Here is a 16,750-nt window from a genome sequence, read left to right as displayed (position 1 = left end):
CTGTCCTTATCCTCCTTGACCTTTCCTCTGCTTTCGACACGGTCATCACGCCATCCTGATCAATCGACTATGTCAGATCCTGGACATCACAGATCAGGCCTTGGAGTGGTTGACTTCCTTCCTCCTGGACTGATCCTCCGTGGTCCAACTTGGGTCCTTTCTCTCCACCACCTCTCTCTCCAAATGTGGTGTTCCCCGGTGCTCTATCCTCTCACCCTGGCTTTTCAATGTCTACTTGGCTCCTTTGGCCCACCCGATCTCTACCTTCACCTCTAACTTTCAGTGTTATGCAGATGACACCCAGCTTTCGTTTAGGCTCCCCTCAGCCTCCTCTCCTGTCTCACTCATTCCCGACTTTCTATCCACGATTCAGGATTGGTCACCTCGAACGATCTCTGCCTTAATGCCAGTAAAATGGAGATCCTTCTCATCGGGACCCCTGCTCCCGCTTTCCCTCTCTCACTCTGGTTGCCCTCCTTAAGCCCTTTTCCTTCGCCTTCCTGTGAGGCAAAAAACCTTGGTCTCATCTTTGACTACACTCTTTCCATCTTTCCTCACATCACAGACCTTTTCAAGAAAGCCCACTATCAGTTGCACATCCTCAGAGGTATTCTTCCTTTTCTCACTTCCTCCAAAAGCTCACTGCCTCCAGAGCCCTGTTTCTCTTTAGACTGGACTACTGCAACAGCCTCATTCTCAATCTGCCTTCCTCTACTCTCCATCGTCTGCATCTGATCCAGAAGAGGACTTCAAGACTTGTCCTTGGCCTCAAGCCCAGGGACCGTATCTCTCCAGTCCTGAAATCTCTCCACTGGATCTCAGTGGCTGCAATGATCAAGTTCAAAACCCTCAGCATCGTCCACAAGGCTTTCTGGGGGTAGAGCCCAGACTTCATCCAACTCTCGCTTCTAAAATATCTTCATTCTCGAGCCCTTCGCTCAGCCTCCTACAACTCTCTGAGGGTCAGACCCTTGACCAGGCAGAGATTGGGGGGTAGATCTCTCTCCTCTGCAGGTGCCTCCCTCTAGAATGGCCTCCCTGCCCCTCTCAAACTTGAGCCAGACCACCTGAAGTTCCGTAAGCATCTCAAGACCTTCCTCTTCTCCTCTGTTTTCTCTCTCGCCCCTGCTGACCTACCTGTTTGCTGCACTGACTGGCTGCTTGGCTACCCTCAGGGTCTCACTGGGTACCAGGATACTCCATGATCAGTCTCCCCTGCACTGCCTCTGGCCCTAACGCGCACTTAAGAGCAGTAACTGTAACCCCTATAGTCCCCTGCTTCCTTGCACTTACCCAGAGCCGCGCTGCCCTGGCTGCACTTACTCAGAGCAATGCTGCCCTGATTGCACTTTCCCATTTCCTCTCCCTGGCACTTCCTTGTCTCCCTTCCCCCTGCACTTTGCATTGTCGCACTTGCACGATCTAGATGACACAAGGCCTAGTAAGATCATTTGTCTTGTCCTACCTCTGTCTTCCCTCCCTTGTCTTGCCTCGCCTCAAAACACTTTGGTACAGGTGCATTATAAATGGCATATCATATGATTTGGCATTGTGAGTGGAAATTAGGCGGGAACAGGGTGATTTTGGTCCTCCACAAAGAATATTCTACAAAAATTGCAAAAAGGCACATTTTGAAAATGAGCACAATTGAAGTTAGAGATGCCAGGAAGCACCTCCTATCCACATTTTACTTTAGAGGGGAATGGAAGGAGGAAGAACATGACATTTGGCAAACAAGAATGATGTAGGAGGTTACTTCTGTAAGCGCTGATATTTAGCAGTATATTGGTCTGTTACATCAAATTCTAACAGATCTTTACATGACCCAAGCGACTCGTGATGACCAGATTAAAATGGCTCATTTCACAGCGTTTGTCCTTTCATTTACAGTTAGTGGAAGAACGATTCCGAAAGAGTGAGGCCTGTGTGTGGAATCAGACTGTGGTTTGAAAGGGACCAGCAAGAACATAAACAGTTGGAAGATAAAGCACAACAGAGCCACATCTTAGAATTAAAACATGAAAATCTCCATGAGCAACACAAAAATGAGCTCATAATATGGCAACAAGAGAGCACAGAGCATGAAATGCATTTTTCTGCACTGGAAGATGCACATATAGAGTGTGTGGAAATTTTGAGCACACTGCAACATAAGGTAAATGATCTGACCATTTATAATAGAGGGCTGTTAGATGACATTCTTGCCCTCAAACAGCAAATCAGGCAATTACCAAAGGAAAATAGTCAGTGTATCATCACACAGATGGACTCTGAACAGGAGTTTGATGAAATGCATAAGAATGTAAATATTCTGAAGCAACAGAATTTGCAGCTGGTAAAAGACCATGATGCAGAAAAGGAATCGTCAGACTCTCAGGAGCCGACCAGAATTAGAGAGGAAAACAGGGAACATGTGGTGCGTGTGAAGCAAGTAGAGGCTGAGCTCTCACAGGCAGCAAATTGTAGGGTTGCGCTGGAGAAAGAGAGTAGTCTCTTGAAAGACAAGCACCTAGAATATGCTTTCATCAGACAGGACTCCCAGAAAGAAAATTAAGCATTTCAGGAGGAATAACAGCAAATGAAAGATCGAGTCATGGCTCACAGCAGGGGGCTTGGGGCTACACAATCTTGGTCCCTGAGTTAAAAAGTCAGCTCTCTGAATACCATGAGGAAATCAAAACAGAAAGAAGCAGGTGTGAGAGTTTGACAAATTAAATTGAAAAATACGAACAGGCATTGAGGCACCCTGACCAGTCAGGGTATGGAACAGCGCCCACTGATAAAAGGGTGATACCCTCTCTACCAGGGACCACATGCGAGTTAGCCACAACTTCATATGTCCCGATGGCAACTGACCTCATAAACACCACTTACCAAGAACAGGGAAATATGAGGCAGCTGAACTCACCCAGGCCTAGCCCAACTGAGCCAGAAGGCCAGTCCGTATTTGATATTGATGAATATTCATCTTTACCAAGCAGAAGGGAAGATGGCTGGACCAGTGCGTCCTGAGAAATCCAAAATACCACTGGGAATACTTCTGACCATGAAGACTCCTATGATGAGAAAACCCAGGAGTTGGACTGGCAGAACATGAATTTACAGAGGGACCACTTAGTCCGCTTGTAGAAAGAGACGATCCAAAGTTTCGACCTAGGAAGAGCATTCTGAAAATCTCTGCCCCCTCTACGGGATGGGGGGAATTCCCCGACCTACCTGGACGGAGGGATGAAGCGAATGGGTGCCATATTGAAAAAAATGTCCACCCACCGGAACCCACAAGAGGCCCGTAAGGCAGCATATAACTTGCAATGTGTGGCAGTCCAGGCACCTATGGAGTTTATGCAGGATTTAAAACGACCATTTGCGCAGACATCCCGATGCGTGAACATCAATTGTAGGGAGTTTGTGACCACCTACTTCCATGCACTCTCAAAATACATCATGACTCAGCTGGTGCGTATTTTCATGAGCACGGGAGCCTGAATTGGGTGATTGAAGAGTCCACCAGTATCTACGAGGTACAGAAGCCCACTGAGAGTAAAAACAACCCAAAACCCCTAAACCTTTGACTACACCTGTCGCTGCAGAGGTGAAATCTACCCCTCAATTGGATTTGGAGGCAGGGGCCTAAAAATACTGAAAAGGCAGAGGAGATCCTCTCACCCAACCCAATCGAATGGTAGTTAGGTGAGGTACCAGAATGGTGACCCATCTGACTCTGCCACCTATGTAAGCACGAGCTACAAGGGCGATAGGTCAATCCTGGGGTATGTATATACTCCCCCAGCACACAGGGGGGGTGCAACCAGATAACCCTGTCCGAGGAAACTTCCCTCCAAACATCCCTCAGGAAAGAAGTATTACTCCACCTCCCAACTTCAACTTTTTCATCAGGTACCCCCCCGAACCAGAACTTTCATAAAAATCCTCTCCCTCCCTGCTTCCAGGACAATGGATCCCCGAACATGGAAAAAGGGAGACCCAGGATGGAAAATCATGGGGGAAACTTCCAATACCCGAACTACTCCAGGAAAAGGGACAGTTACCCTTTCCGGGAGCAGCAGAGGTATGAACAGAGACCACCTTACAACTCAGATTTATTTTTCCAACTGAGTGACAGGTCCAATAACTGACCAATGATCTGGACGAATGCTGAGGGCTCAGTCAGACCCTCTACTGAAACCTGCTGCCCAGAACACCTCAAGAACTGGGTCTGGTGCCCCGGGAGGAATGACGTAAGGAACATTCCGACAACCCACATGCTCCTGTGGGGGGGGCAAGGTGGAAGGAACATTCCAAGCCCTAGAGGAAGCTTCTTTTCCCACCGGAACAAAACCCAAGGGAACCTCTGAGCCTGAATATGAATATTCTACCCCTGAAAAGCTGGAACCTAAAGAACAGAGGGTGATTAGGAGAAGTCAAAAGAGAACCCACTTTGTGGAGAAGCTCCAGACCATTCCCTTTGAAAGAGAATAATCCCTGTAGGGTTCAGGTAGGCAGACCTTCTCTTTCAAAAATGGGGGGATCCCTCCCAAAGAAAAAAGGGATCCTAAAAGACCCTGAGTGGGACAGGGTAAGTATGGAGACCTACCCAGAACAAGAAACTCTTCAACCCCCAAAAACAAGCCAGACCTAATTGAAACTGAGGGGGTGTCCTTTTGTTAAGATGGATTTCTAAACTCTGACCTGGTGGACAGAGGTTTAGGAAGCCACCATAGTTTAGTGAAACAGGGGAACCTTCTGGACAAACCAGACCAATCTACGGTAATTTGGCAGGCGGTGAAGACTAAAGTCCCAGGATGAGTCAGCGTCATCAGAAGCCCACAATGTCACACATAATAAAACTCCACGGATTACCGTTAGACAGATGTATATAAAAATACATTTATTATAGGCCTTTATAACAAAAACACGATTAAACCACAGTTATCAAGAAAGCAATTACCACACATGCTTATTCACTATGTAACATATGTACAATAATGCAATGAGCCTAAAGCTGATGATAGGGGAGAAAATAACCGCAACCTGCAACAGAAAGGGGTCAGTTCAACACATATATAAGATTAGGTTGTTCTCCAGAGTCAATCCCTAAGTGAGGAGCCTAGCGCTCAAAGTACAGTTGTGCATTAACAACGCGTGGTCTTGCGTAATACGAAAAGCGGGTTATCTTCAGGGGTTGTAGCTGCTCAGGAAGGGGCTTGAGGCAATGAAGATTAAGTTCCTATTACTAAAGGAGGGTCTACCCTTGCAGATAGAGTGACTTTCAGAGTTTGGGAATAGCTGGGGAGTGCAGGCTAGCCCAGCCAAGGTGAGTATCTTTTACGAGATTCTCGTGCGTAAAAAGGGATGGATGTGCCAGGGGGCCACCAGTAAGTGATGAAAGTACTCACCGACCCTTGACACAGTCTGGACCAAACTTTGGCAGTCTAGCCCACTTCGCTCGTTATTTAACCCTGCAGTTTCACGATGCTCCGGCTCTGCGGCTGCAGGACGGTAGCATTTTCTCAGCTCTCGAAGACAGGAGAAGGATAGTTCTGGTGCAGCACGTCTCAGGACACAGTAGGGCAGAGCTGCAGGCACTTACAGCGACGGTCACCACAGCAGGGTGACTAAGGGACCACAAATGCTCATGTCGTGGCACAATCATAAATCGTGACCCAGAGGAGCTACGACAATGAGAAGCTAGTGATTCCCAAAGTCTTGAGTCTAAACTCGGGATGGTGGCGTTCCTGTGCGATACCCTGGGTTCAAGCTGGACAGTTCACTGGATCGCCCAGGAACACTTCCAAAGAGGCTCTTTGTGAGCGTAAGTAAGGGGTGCCAAGAGTAGTTGTTCCCACTACCCCAAAGGGGAAAAGCACCTTTGTAGGCCTTCTTTGTTTGATGAAGAAGCAGGGGTCTGACAGGACAACAGAGGGGTCAGTGTGCCAAACCTTCCTAGCACATCACCGGTGGTTCCTCGAGTCTGCTCTCTCGTTAAGGATACTTGGCTCCTCATGAGGTTCCTTGTGAACGTCAGTAGATTGACATGGAATGGATGCCGAGCCCCTTCTCTTATCCAAGATTCGTTTTGCGCTCAAATCTCAGCTAGCCAATGGAAGATCTGCTCATTTGCATGCACGCCAAGTGTGGGCCAATCATGACCAATGGTGGTTCCAGTCATTCATGACTACCAGACATACTGGCACCAGTAGTATGCATTGGGACCAGACAGTCCCAACCCTCTTCCTGGGCACTAGAACACGTGACATGCAGGCGCCCGCAAAAGACACGGATTTCGCGGGAGGCTGCATGCCCAAATAAGGGATACCCGGGTCTCTTGACCTGGGGAAGGCAAAGGGACAAAATGGCCAAATGAGAGAACAAAAGACTTTGTGTCGTGTCCATTTTCGTCACTGGCCGCAGTCTTGGGCCAAACACGGTAAACGTGGTATGGTCCATAAAACAAAGTAAAAATATTTTAAAAGAAACTGCTGCCACCAGTTCATCCTAGGCACACTTGTACAAAAACAGAAAAATCCTTAGAAGGTGGCTAGGGCCATAAAACAAAAGGACCCCTATGCACGGTACTGTAAGGTACTTGGCACATAGATAAAAAGTTACCAAGAAATGGCAACATAGTCAAAGACTAAAGGAACCATGGTTTCCCAGTGCTGACAGACTAAAGGACGTGTCCGTTTCCCCATAACAAATGAGCGATAGCCCAGAGGAGTGCAGCTGAACCCGTTCAAAGTCTGACGGACATTCAGAAAAAAGGTGAACAGTTGTTTTTCCTCATTCAGTTAAATGAGACGGAGGAGCCGGTGGCCAGAGTATGCCTGAATAATTGAAGGAGCTTCATCAGCGAAGAATTATTCAGGAAACTCCCAAAACATCAGACCATCCCACTTTAAAATTGATTGACAAATGGGAAATAGCTCTGGAAACCCCAAATTCCAAGCATCTCCTAAAAATGTCCATTGGCAACAAAAGCATAGAGCATAATTGGTGGGTCATGAGAGATGTCCCTTTCACCTTTTATTTGGGCAGTGACATTCTCAACCGATTTGCAATCAATTTGGACCTAATTAATAATGAACCTGTTCACGACAAGGGGGTACCCCCATGGGCTTTGACAACACTGAAAAAGCATTTCGGTCAGCTCAATTGCTGCCTTATGCTGTTGAAGTGCAAGTGTGAGAAGAGGTTAACATCCCAGGACAGGTGCAACAATTCACTATTCTCATCAAAATTAAGCGAGGATAGAACCTCAAAAGTCAGGACGTCTATGTAAATTTAAATTCCCATCTCCAACAACAAGGTTTGTATTTAAATCCGACACCTCTAGTAGACCTAGAACACAACCCCATTCGAATATTGGTGGAGAACAGCGATCCTCGAGGTATCAATTTGGGTGCAGACACCTTTATTGGAATGGCGGTTTATGCCCAACATTATTCTATTTATTTAGGTAATGACATCATGGGACCAATCCCAAATGATTATTTCAACATCAGCAACAGTATTTCTCCAGAAAAGATTTTGACTAGGCATGGGGGGAATTTCATGGTGTACTCTTCCTGCCCCTACGGAAGGGAAGAGGTGACCTGTGACATTAGGAGGGAGGAGGTAGTGTTTACAGTCAAGGACCACTAACTCGAATCCCCTGTCCAGGTCAACACCATCAAAAGAATCTCTCCGCCCAACTGCAGGATACCGTAGAAATTGCCAAGCCCAAGGTCTTTCCAGGTTTCAAGCAGATGGCCAAGGAAAGGATCAATCTTGCTGATGCCTGTGAGACTGAGGAGCAAAGACAAAAGCTAAAACAGGTCTTCCTGGAATTCAAAGATATCTTTTTAGTGGACTCATACGACTGTGGACGCATATCCATTTATTCAACCACCGTTCCCACGGACCCCAAGATAGCTTCAGTATTTGTTAAACAGTACTGGTTACCTCTCGTGTCAATGGAATCACTCACAGAGATCATTTAGAACTTAGAATCCTGTGGGATAATTTGTCCAGCCACAGTACCTTCAACAACTTGGTACTGGGGATACTCAAACCAAAACAGACAATGCAGACTATGTGCAGACCTGAGGGTGTTGAACAAATGGGTCCACATGTCAAGATGGCCACTTCCCTACATCGATCAAGGGCTGGCACAGATCCAATGGTCAAAGGTGTACACCGCCATTGACCTGACAAATGGTTACTGCGCAGTAGCTGTGAGTAGGGAAGACCAGTACAAGCTTGCCTTTACCTTTACCTTAGGGGGGCAGCAGTACACGTGGACTCGAACCCCCTTTGGATACATCAACTCTGGCAATGAGATGAACATCTTTCTACATAAGGCCGTGCCTGACTTGGGCAAAAGGGGAAAGCTGGCCTGTAGATGGTATTCTGATCAAGAGCTCAACTATGGAGGAACATATAGCAGAAATCCGCTATGTTCTAACCCAGTTTCAGAAGGCACAGTGGTGTGAGACCCGAGTGAACATCTTAGGGCATGAGATCACCCCTGAGGGTCTTAAAACCCAGGAGAAGAAGATGGAAGCCTTATTGAAATTAAAAGGCCCTACTACTCTGCGAGAATTAAGATGCCTTCTTGGACTCACTAATTATAGGGAGAAGTTCATGGAAGACTAGGCAGAGATCACTCAACCCTTGTTCCATTTATTAAATGCCAGAGATAAGTGGGAGTGGGGTCCAGAACAAGCAACAGCAGTTTATTTAACTGAAAATAAGCCTTTCCCAGGCTCCTTGTTTGACTTACCCCCATAAAGAACAAGGAGTTCTTCTTGGAGAGGGGGTTCTCAGATACTTGCCTTACAGCAGTGTTGTATGAAAAGCACAACAAGGTCAACAAAGTCATCTCATACATGATGAAGACTTTGTCCTCAGTAGGAAAAGCAAGTTAATGGCTGCGAGATTGCACTCCTGGCAATGGTGTGGGTGCTAAATATTTAGTGCCCACTCATCCAGGGGGAGCACATCATTGTCGAGACTCCTCACCAACCCTTGCAATATGTTTATTTATTTATTTATATTTATATAGCGCGCAAGTAACCCATGGGCATTGAGGCGCTGTTACTTGCAAGAGCTTAGTTACAGGCATAGAGTCATTCAGTGGTACATTATGAATTCGACAAAGCATAGAGCTGACATTTTGGTTGGTACAGTTGGTCATTACAATACAGTTTATGCATTAGGAACATATGAGATGTATTCGACTGGTGCGAGGCATCTTATGTGAATAAGATGGTTTTCATGGTTTTGCGGAAGGTGCTGAGGGAGGCCTCACCTCGGATTGTGGGAGGTAGGGCGTTCCAGTGAGTGGGTGCGAGATATGGGAAGCTGGATCCGCCCGCTCTGACTTTTTTTACTAATGGCACAGAGAGCATGTTAGTATATGGTGATCTGGTTGGCCTCGAAGAGACGGGATGGATCCTTTGGGAGAGGTAGTCAGGGGCAGTAAGGTGAATGCACTTGTGGGTCAGTGTCAGAGTCTTGAAGATGATCCTTTCTTTTATTGGGAGCCAGTGTGCTAGTTTTCTGGCCTCCGAGATGTGTTCTCTTTTGGCAATGCCTTGTGCTGCTCGGAGAGCACTATTCTGAATGATTTGTAACCTCTCTAGGTTTTTGTTAGAGGTGCCTAGAAAGAGTACATTACAATAGTCAAGCCTAGATCCAGTGATGGCTCTGGCTATGTTAGTGCAGTTCTCTTTGGAGAGAAAGGGCCTGACTGCGTTGATAAGTTTGGCATGGTATGCAGCTGCAGAGGCTATAGCGTTGACTTGTTTATCCATGGATAGGGTGGAATCCAAGTAGACTCCAAGGGTTTTGACTGATTCTGAGACAGGTATTTTGTTGGAGTCTATGGTGAAATGACTGAATTGGGAGTCTAAATTTTTCTGCGTGTCATGTGAGCCTACCAAAAGGAGTTCAGTCTTGTCTGAGTTGAGGCATAGTCCATTGTCTGCTATCCAGGCTTGGATGGTGTTGTAGAGGTTGTTGAGGGTCATGGAGTCAGTGTCATAGTTGCCAGTGAGGGTGAGGAGGATCTGTGTGTCGTCGGCGTAGTTAGTGTATTAAATGCCCATGGCGTCGAGGATGAGAAAAAGTGGTCGTGTGAAGATGTTGTAGAGGGTGGGTGAAAGGCAGGAGCCTTGGGGCACACCGCAGAGAATGATAGTTGGTGATGCGGATGCTAAGTCCGAGAATACTTGCATGGTTCTGTCTTGTAGGAAGGAAGTGATCCATGCTGTGGCTTCAGGGGAGAATTTGGCAGTAGAGGAGAGGTGGTGGCATAGGACGTCATGATCCACGAGGTCGAAAGCCGCGGATAGGTCAAGAAGTAAGAGAAGTGCTGGTTTGCCCATGTCTCTGGCATCATCCATTCGGTTTTTCAGGTCAAGTAGGGCGGTTTCAGTCCCGTGTCTAGGGCGGAAGCCTGATTGGCGGAGTCCTAGGAGTAGGCTGCTTTGTCCAGTATTTTGAGGAGGAAAGGGACAGTGGTGATAGGTCTATAGTTGTTGGGGGATGTGGGGTCGAGAGTTGTTTTTTTTAAGAGAGGGCGGACCCAGGCTTCCTTGAGGGAGGCAGGGACTTTCCCAGTAGCAAAGGAGGCGTTTACAAAGGCTGTAAGGAAAGGAGCTAGCGCTTCAGCGCAGTCTTTGATAATTGGTGGCTGGGCATGCATCACCTTTGCAATTGGAGGGTTTGATGTTCCTCATTATGTTGGTGATGTCTTTTTCTAGAATGGGTTTGAATGAGAAAGGTTGGGGGGGTCCGGGGCTGGTGGTGGAACAGGGGTGTGTGTGTTGGGTAGGGCTTGCTTCCTGGCTAGTATTTTGTTTTGGAGCAGGCTCAATTTATTTTTCATGGCTGTTTGTATATCATCACACCAGGCCTTGTCTTTGGTGAAGTTCTGGGGGGCGGCGTAGGTGTTTCAAGCTCCCTAAAAATGGCAAAGATTTCTTTAGTGCTGGATTGTGCTTCAGAGATTCTGGATTCAAAGGATTTGGCCTTAGCTAGGGTGATTGCTTTTTTATATCTAGTGGAGCATGATTTAAAAGTCATCTTGTCTTTGTCGGAGTGAGACATTTGCCACTGAGTGAGAGCGGCCTTTTTTTCAATGCGGAGTGCGAGGAGGTCCGGGGTGAACCAGGAGTTGGAGTGGGTGGTGGGTTTGGACTTACGGGCTTCAAGGGGGGCAATGGAATTAATGGCTGCTTTGATGGCAACTTCGTAGGCTGTTGCGAGTGTTTCTGGGTCTGTGGAGAAAGGGGTTCTGAAGGCTGGGCGTTGGAGGAAAGGCAGTAGCTTTTCCTTAGTGAGTTGGCGGGAGCTTCTGGCAAGGCAGGGTGGCAGTGGTTGGGGTGGGGGGGTGGAGCAGGTGGTGAGGATGCTGAAGGTGATGATGTGGTGGTCTGACCATGGGGTGGGAGAGTTTCCAGTGATGATGAGTGGGCTGTTATGTTGCGCAATCCAGTCAAGGGTTCTGCCCTGGGTGTGGGTTGGGCTAAAGATGGTGTTATTGTACCCCAGAGCCTTGAGGGCTGAGTCAAGGGATTTGGCTGCTGGATCCTTCCTGTCCAGGAGACCTAGGTTAACATCCCCAAGGAGAATGGCTTTTGATTGATTTTTGAGGTTGTCAGAGAGGAGGTGGATGAGAGAGGCTTGGAAGTCACCTGTTGGGCCTGGGGGGCGGTAGACAATGTGGACAGCAATGGTACATTGGGGAGATAGGTTAATTTTGACTTGGAGGTAGTCACTGTTGTGCAAAGATTTCTCTACCTTCCTGATAGAAAGGCAGTCTTTGGCAATAATTGCTACACCTCCACCTTTGGAGAGACGATCTTGTCTAGTGATGGAGTATCCAGGTGGTAGTGCAAAGGCGAGTGCCGGGCCAGAGGCCTCGTGTAGCCATGTTTCTGATATCTCCAAATATCTCCAAAGCGACAGAATCCGCGTGGCGAACGTTAGTAATTCCAGAATTACTTCCTGGATTCTGTCCATGCAAGGCTTTCCTGTTGAGGTCAGATATGTCCAAAACAAGATGAATCCCCTAGCGCAAGGGTTGGCGGACTTGCGTGATTGTGCTCAAGGGCGAAAGTCTAATGACCAACAACAACATGGAGGCATACTTAACATCCCCATACAAGGTCTATGAAGAAGACATGTGTCAGGGGATACCCACAGTTTATGTGGATGGGTGCTTCTACCACATAGATAACACTCGGGAAAAAGAACTGGTGGCTGGCATTAGGAATGACTGGTGAATGATACCCGGAACCTGCTGCTGGTTATAAAATAGGACCCCAAAGTAGTCAGGTTGCAGAGTTGATGGCCGTTCATCAAGCCATCCTCATTGCAGTGGACCACCAACTCAAATAACTGGTCATAAGCACCTGATTAACTGGAAGAATCCAGGCATGCTTTGTTTCAACAATACAACCTTAAAGCATCCCAAACTGATCCAGTCAATTGACGATCTGGTGACTTCTGATGAGATGACCATCTATTGGAAGAAGATAAGAGGTCATTTCAAAATAGAGGGGCCAGATACGAAGGAAATTATATGGCTGACCAGCTGGCTAAAACCTGAGCTCCACAGGGGGATTTCATAGAAACAGAATCACTGCTGGGAAAAATCTAAATTGCTGCTTTCGCCAGGTCGCAAACATGTGTGAATAGCAAACTCTCAACTGCCCAGTGGAGTACAGATACCCCAGATGCAGATTTTATCATGGCACAGAAAGAGGACCCGATCATTGGGAAATGTTATTGACACATTGAAGACCCTGTGAGCTTTCCTCTAACAGAGTCGGATTAAACTGGTAAAGAGGATCTCCGGGTGTTGATGAAGTTTTCCAAGATGTTCTGGATCCAAGACGGTTTGTTGGTAAGGAGAGCCCTATCTGGCTTTGACCAGTGGGTGGTACATACCTCATTCCAAAGCCTGATGTTGAACCACGCCCATGAAGTGGCCACTGCTGGTCATAGGGGGTTTCACACTGAATTGTAGTTAGGAAAACAAAGATTGGCTTGAGAGAAATCACCTGGAGTCTAGAAATGTGACAAATTCCCGCTTTATTTAATCCATGCAGGGCTACACACACAGATTCCACAGCTCCAAATGTACTCTCAGCTCATTACAGGTGGGCAGTAAGTTTTTGAGCTGCCGTGACCTCACAACCAAATGATACATTCCTTGCTCTTAGGCGAAATGGGATTGAGTGAACAGTATAGGGGACAGATAATTTGACTGGTCTGGCTAGGTCTGGTAGCTCCACCTGGCACCACCCCCAGTTCAGTGCAAGACTTGTCAGTTTAGGAAATTTACCAGCATGTGAGCAAAAATGATGGGTGGGGAAGGTGAGCTCAGAGCACCACCTGCTTCCCACTATTGTTTCACCCCTCTGACTTCCCAGACGTTGGCAAGGACACTCCATTCTCCATCTTCATGTTGTGTTGCATTTTTTCCCCATCTTCTGTCTTCAATTTGATGGGGCCAAACTTATCTGTCTGAATGGGCTTTGTTCTCCAGCTCCAGGACAGTGTGCAGGGATCATAAAAATGATTTTCTCTGCTGGCATGTATGAGGGATTTCAGCCTTTTTGTCCTTAGAGCTGCTGTATCTTTTCAGCGGACTTGAGCCCTCTTCCCCAGTGGCCTTGGTAGGGTTGGACATGCTGCCAGGCCTGTTTTGCATCTTTCAGAAAAGTCAGTGTATCAGGCCTCAACCCTGTGTTTTGGGCTTTCCCAATTCTTTTCAATGCAGCTGTGGCTTCCATTTTGCTGATAATTGCTTTTTGGTTTAAGCAAGCAGTACATGTGCGTTGTTTTGCATCTAGCTAAGGTCTCTGTGGGTGTGTTCAGTCATGGCGCATTTTCATAATTACTTTGGTGATGTCATCCGGGTATGGCCTGTGGGGCTGCTTCAGTGGGTGGCATCCATCATCTTGGGGGTATGCTGTGGGGGTTTGAGACCCCCTCAACAACACAACATTAGAAATCTTGCGCAAGGTTGCCTACTGGCCACACATGGGCCAAGACCTCGACACTTACCTAAAAGGGGTGTCTTGTGTGTGCTCAATTTCAACCCAGTTCACTTACACACAGAGCTCCCTTACAAAGAAAAGGGGAATGACACTGCCATGGTCAGATTTGCATGTCGATTTCATCGGGCCAGTGATTCGGTCCTCTAGGCGAAACAAGTCCATGTTGACTATGACATGCTTGTTCACAAAGTAGGTAGAATGTCTTCCAGCCCTGAATTGTAAGGCAGAGACAGCTGCTTCACTAATGATCAACAACATCTTCTCTCGTTTCAGCCTCCACCTGCCAGCTAATGATTGAGTTGCACTGAGGAAGCCATTTTACTAGTGAGGTGATGGCGAATATGTCAGAGATTCTAGGGGTAAAAAGAAAACTCCACATTGCCTACCACCTGGCCTCAAGCGGGGGGAGTCAAGAGATACAACAAAACAATTTTGAGTATCTTAAAGAAGTTTGTGGCAGACTCTGGACCCAGTTGTGACATCCAATTACTGCTTGTCCTGATGTATATTAGGTCTACACCATCTTCTGCAACAAAGATGTCTCATTTGAGCTCATGACCGGACGAAAGATGGTGTTACCTCAGCATCTGCTCTACAGAACTCCGGAGCAGACACTGATAAATGCGTCCACTACTCATGAGTAAATAGAAAATTTAAGGAACCACCTCCAGTACACTTCTACTTATGCTCAGCTCAATTTAGAAAAGTCAGATGAAAGAATGAAGACCTATTATGACCTAAAGACCACCAAGAAAGAGTATGAAGTAGGTGACAAGGTTTACCTGCACAACTTTCAAAGGAATCAAAACAAGGAGCAGAGGTTTCTCCCATTTTGGTGTGGTGCCTTTAAAATTGTAGATAAAATATCACCTGTTGCCTACAAGATCTGCATCTCAAAAGGAGAACAGACAGAAGAAAAATGGGTCCACATAAATCAGTTGAAAAGCTGTCATCCCAGACCAGTTTTACGACTGATCGAGGAGCCAATTAAAAGTTGAGCAGAGGAACCATCGGAGGAATGAAAAGGAAGGATGAAAAATATGATAGAAACTAAGATTATATATATATATATCTATATATTTATATATCACACTATATATATATATTTATTAATGTGATACAGTTTTACATAAAGATAAACTTTTCCCATAAATTGAATCATTAACAAAAACTTATGTATCATCATTGTGGCATATACACTTAAATGAAACTACAACACATAATCATTATTCATATACACATACAATTCAAAGAATAAAAGAAAGATTACCTATAGGACTATAACCGAAACTAAGACATACTAGAACAAATTAAGATTCAGATACTCTGATAGGGCATACTATTCAATTCTCATGACAAGTCATATCATATCATGGCTCCAAGGCTCCAAGATTCATGAACTTTACTGCATATACCTATATATACAGACAAATGCGTCAGTCCTGTATAGCCACATAAGAGGCTGCCCTAGCCCAGAAACACTACAAAAACAACCCATGAACACGTGGGGTAAAGTTACTCAAGCACAGCAAACAAGTTGTTATTTTAATATTGCACACAATGCAAGCAGACCAACCAAATCATCTATTGGTCTGAAATTTACTTAGTGCACAATGTAAAGAGAAATAAAATAAATAAATAAAGTTTTGTGAAATGGTGAAATGGTGAAAATGTTGTGTAGTATACTTATATGCTGTTGTAGATTTTGTCAATTCCTCTGGGGAAATATGTCTGTAAAAAGTACTGAACCTCTATTTGTTAGAAATTAACTCCATTAAATTCCAGCCTGGATGCAAGAGGAGAGGACCCTAGGGACCCTAGAAGGAAAGAATAAAGGGGGTGCTGTGCTATATCCTCCAACCCAAAGGTGGAAGTGGACGCTGGAGAGCCCACTCCCTGATCAAGGAAGAGAGGTGATGCAGTGCTACACCCCCAACCTGGCGACAGAAGGGAAGACTGGAGTGCCCACTCCCTATTGAAGGAAATTGAGACAGACGGGCTCCAACAAAAACAAAAATATAAGAAAAAAAAAGAGGACGTCAGATGGAACCCCACTCTCCCCTGCTCTTCCCCACCAAAGAATCCTGGAAGAACAGGGGGGGGGGCATGTGGGGTGTAATCAAAGGCCCCAAACCAATGAACTGAAGGTCCATGTGAAAAGGTCCTACCTGTCATTACCAAAGGAAAAGCAGCATTTTAATTCACAAAGGAAAAAGAAATTCAAAGGTCCCTTTCACATGAAAAATAGGATTTGTAAACACTGACACAACAACGGCTTTGCATGTCTATTTGCAAGTTAAAGCAAGACATGAGCAACATGTCCCCTTGCCAACATAAAGATGTCAGGGAGAAGACATGGTGTGTGTGTGTTAACAAAAGGTAAGGTAGATTATGCTTTACATGCAAAATACTGGCAAGAACATTGAAAAGAAAAGCCTGCTTGGTTGCCATGAAACATTCCTGTAGGTCTATTTAGGCAGACTATGCTGGTGTCTGTCTACAAGGGATATCCAGAAAAGGCTAAAACAAAAATGTAATCCAAGTGCAGATTGTAAATGCACATGGGGGAGGAAGGATAGCTCAGGGGAAACGTGTTTGTCTTGGAAACAAGGCAACGTGGTGCAACACAGGTTTGAATCCTGATCCTGCGCTTAGAAACCACTCACTGGTATTAGGCACATTATAAATGAACAATTAAA

Source organism: Ambystoma mexicanum, chromosome 12, assembly GCF_040938575.1.
Source record: "Ambystoma mexicanum isolate Mex_15411 chromosome 12, UKY_AmexF1_1, whole genome shotgun sequence".
Classification (NCBI taxonomy): domain Eukaryota; kingdom Metazoa; phylum Chordata; class Amphibia; order Caudata; family Ambystomatidae; genus Ambystoma; species Ambystoma mexicanum.
This window is presented reverse-complemented; position numbering follows the sequence as displayed.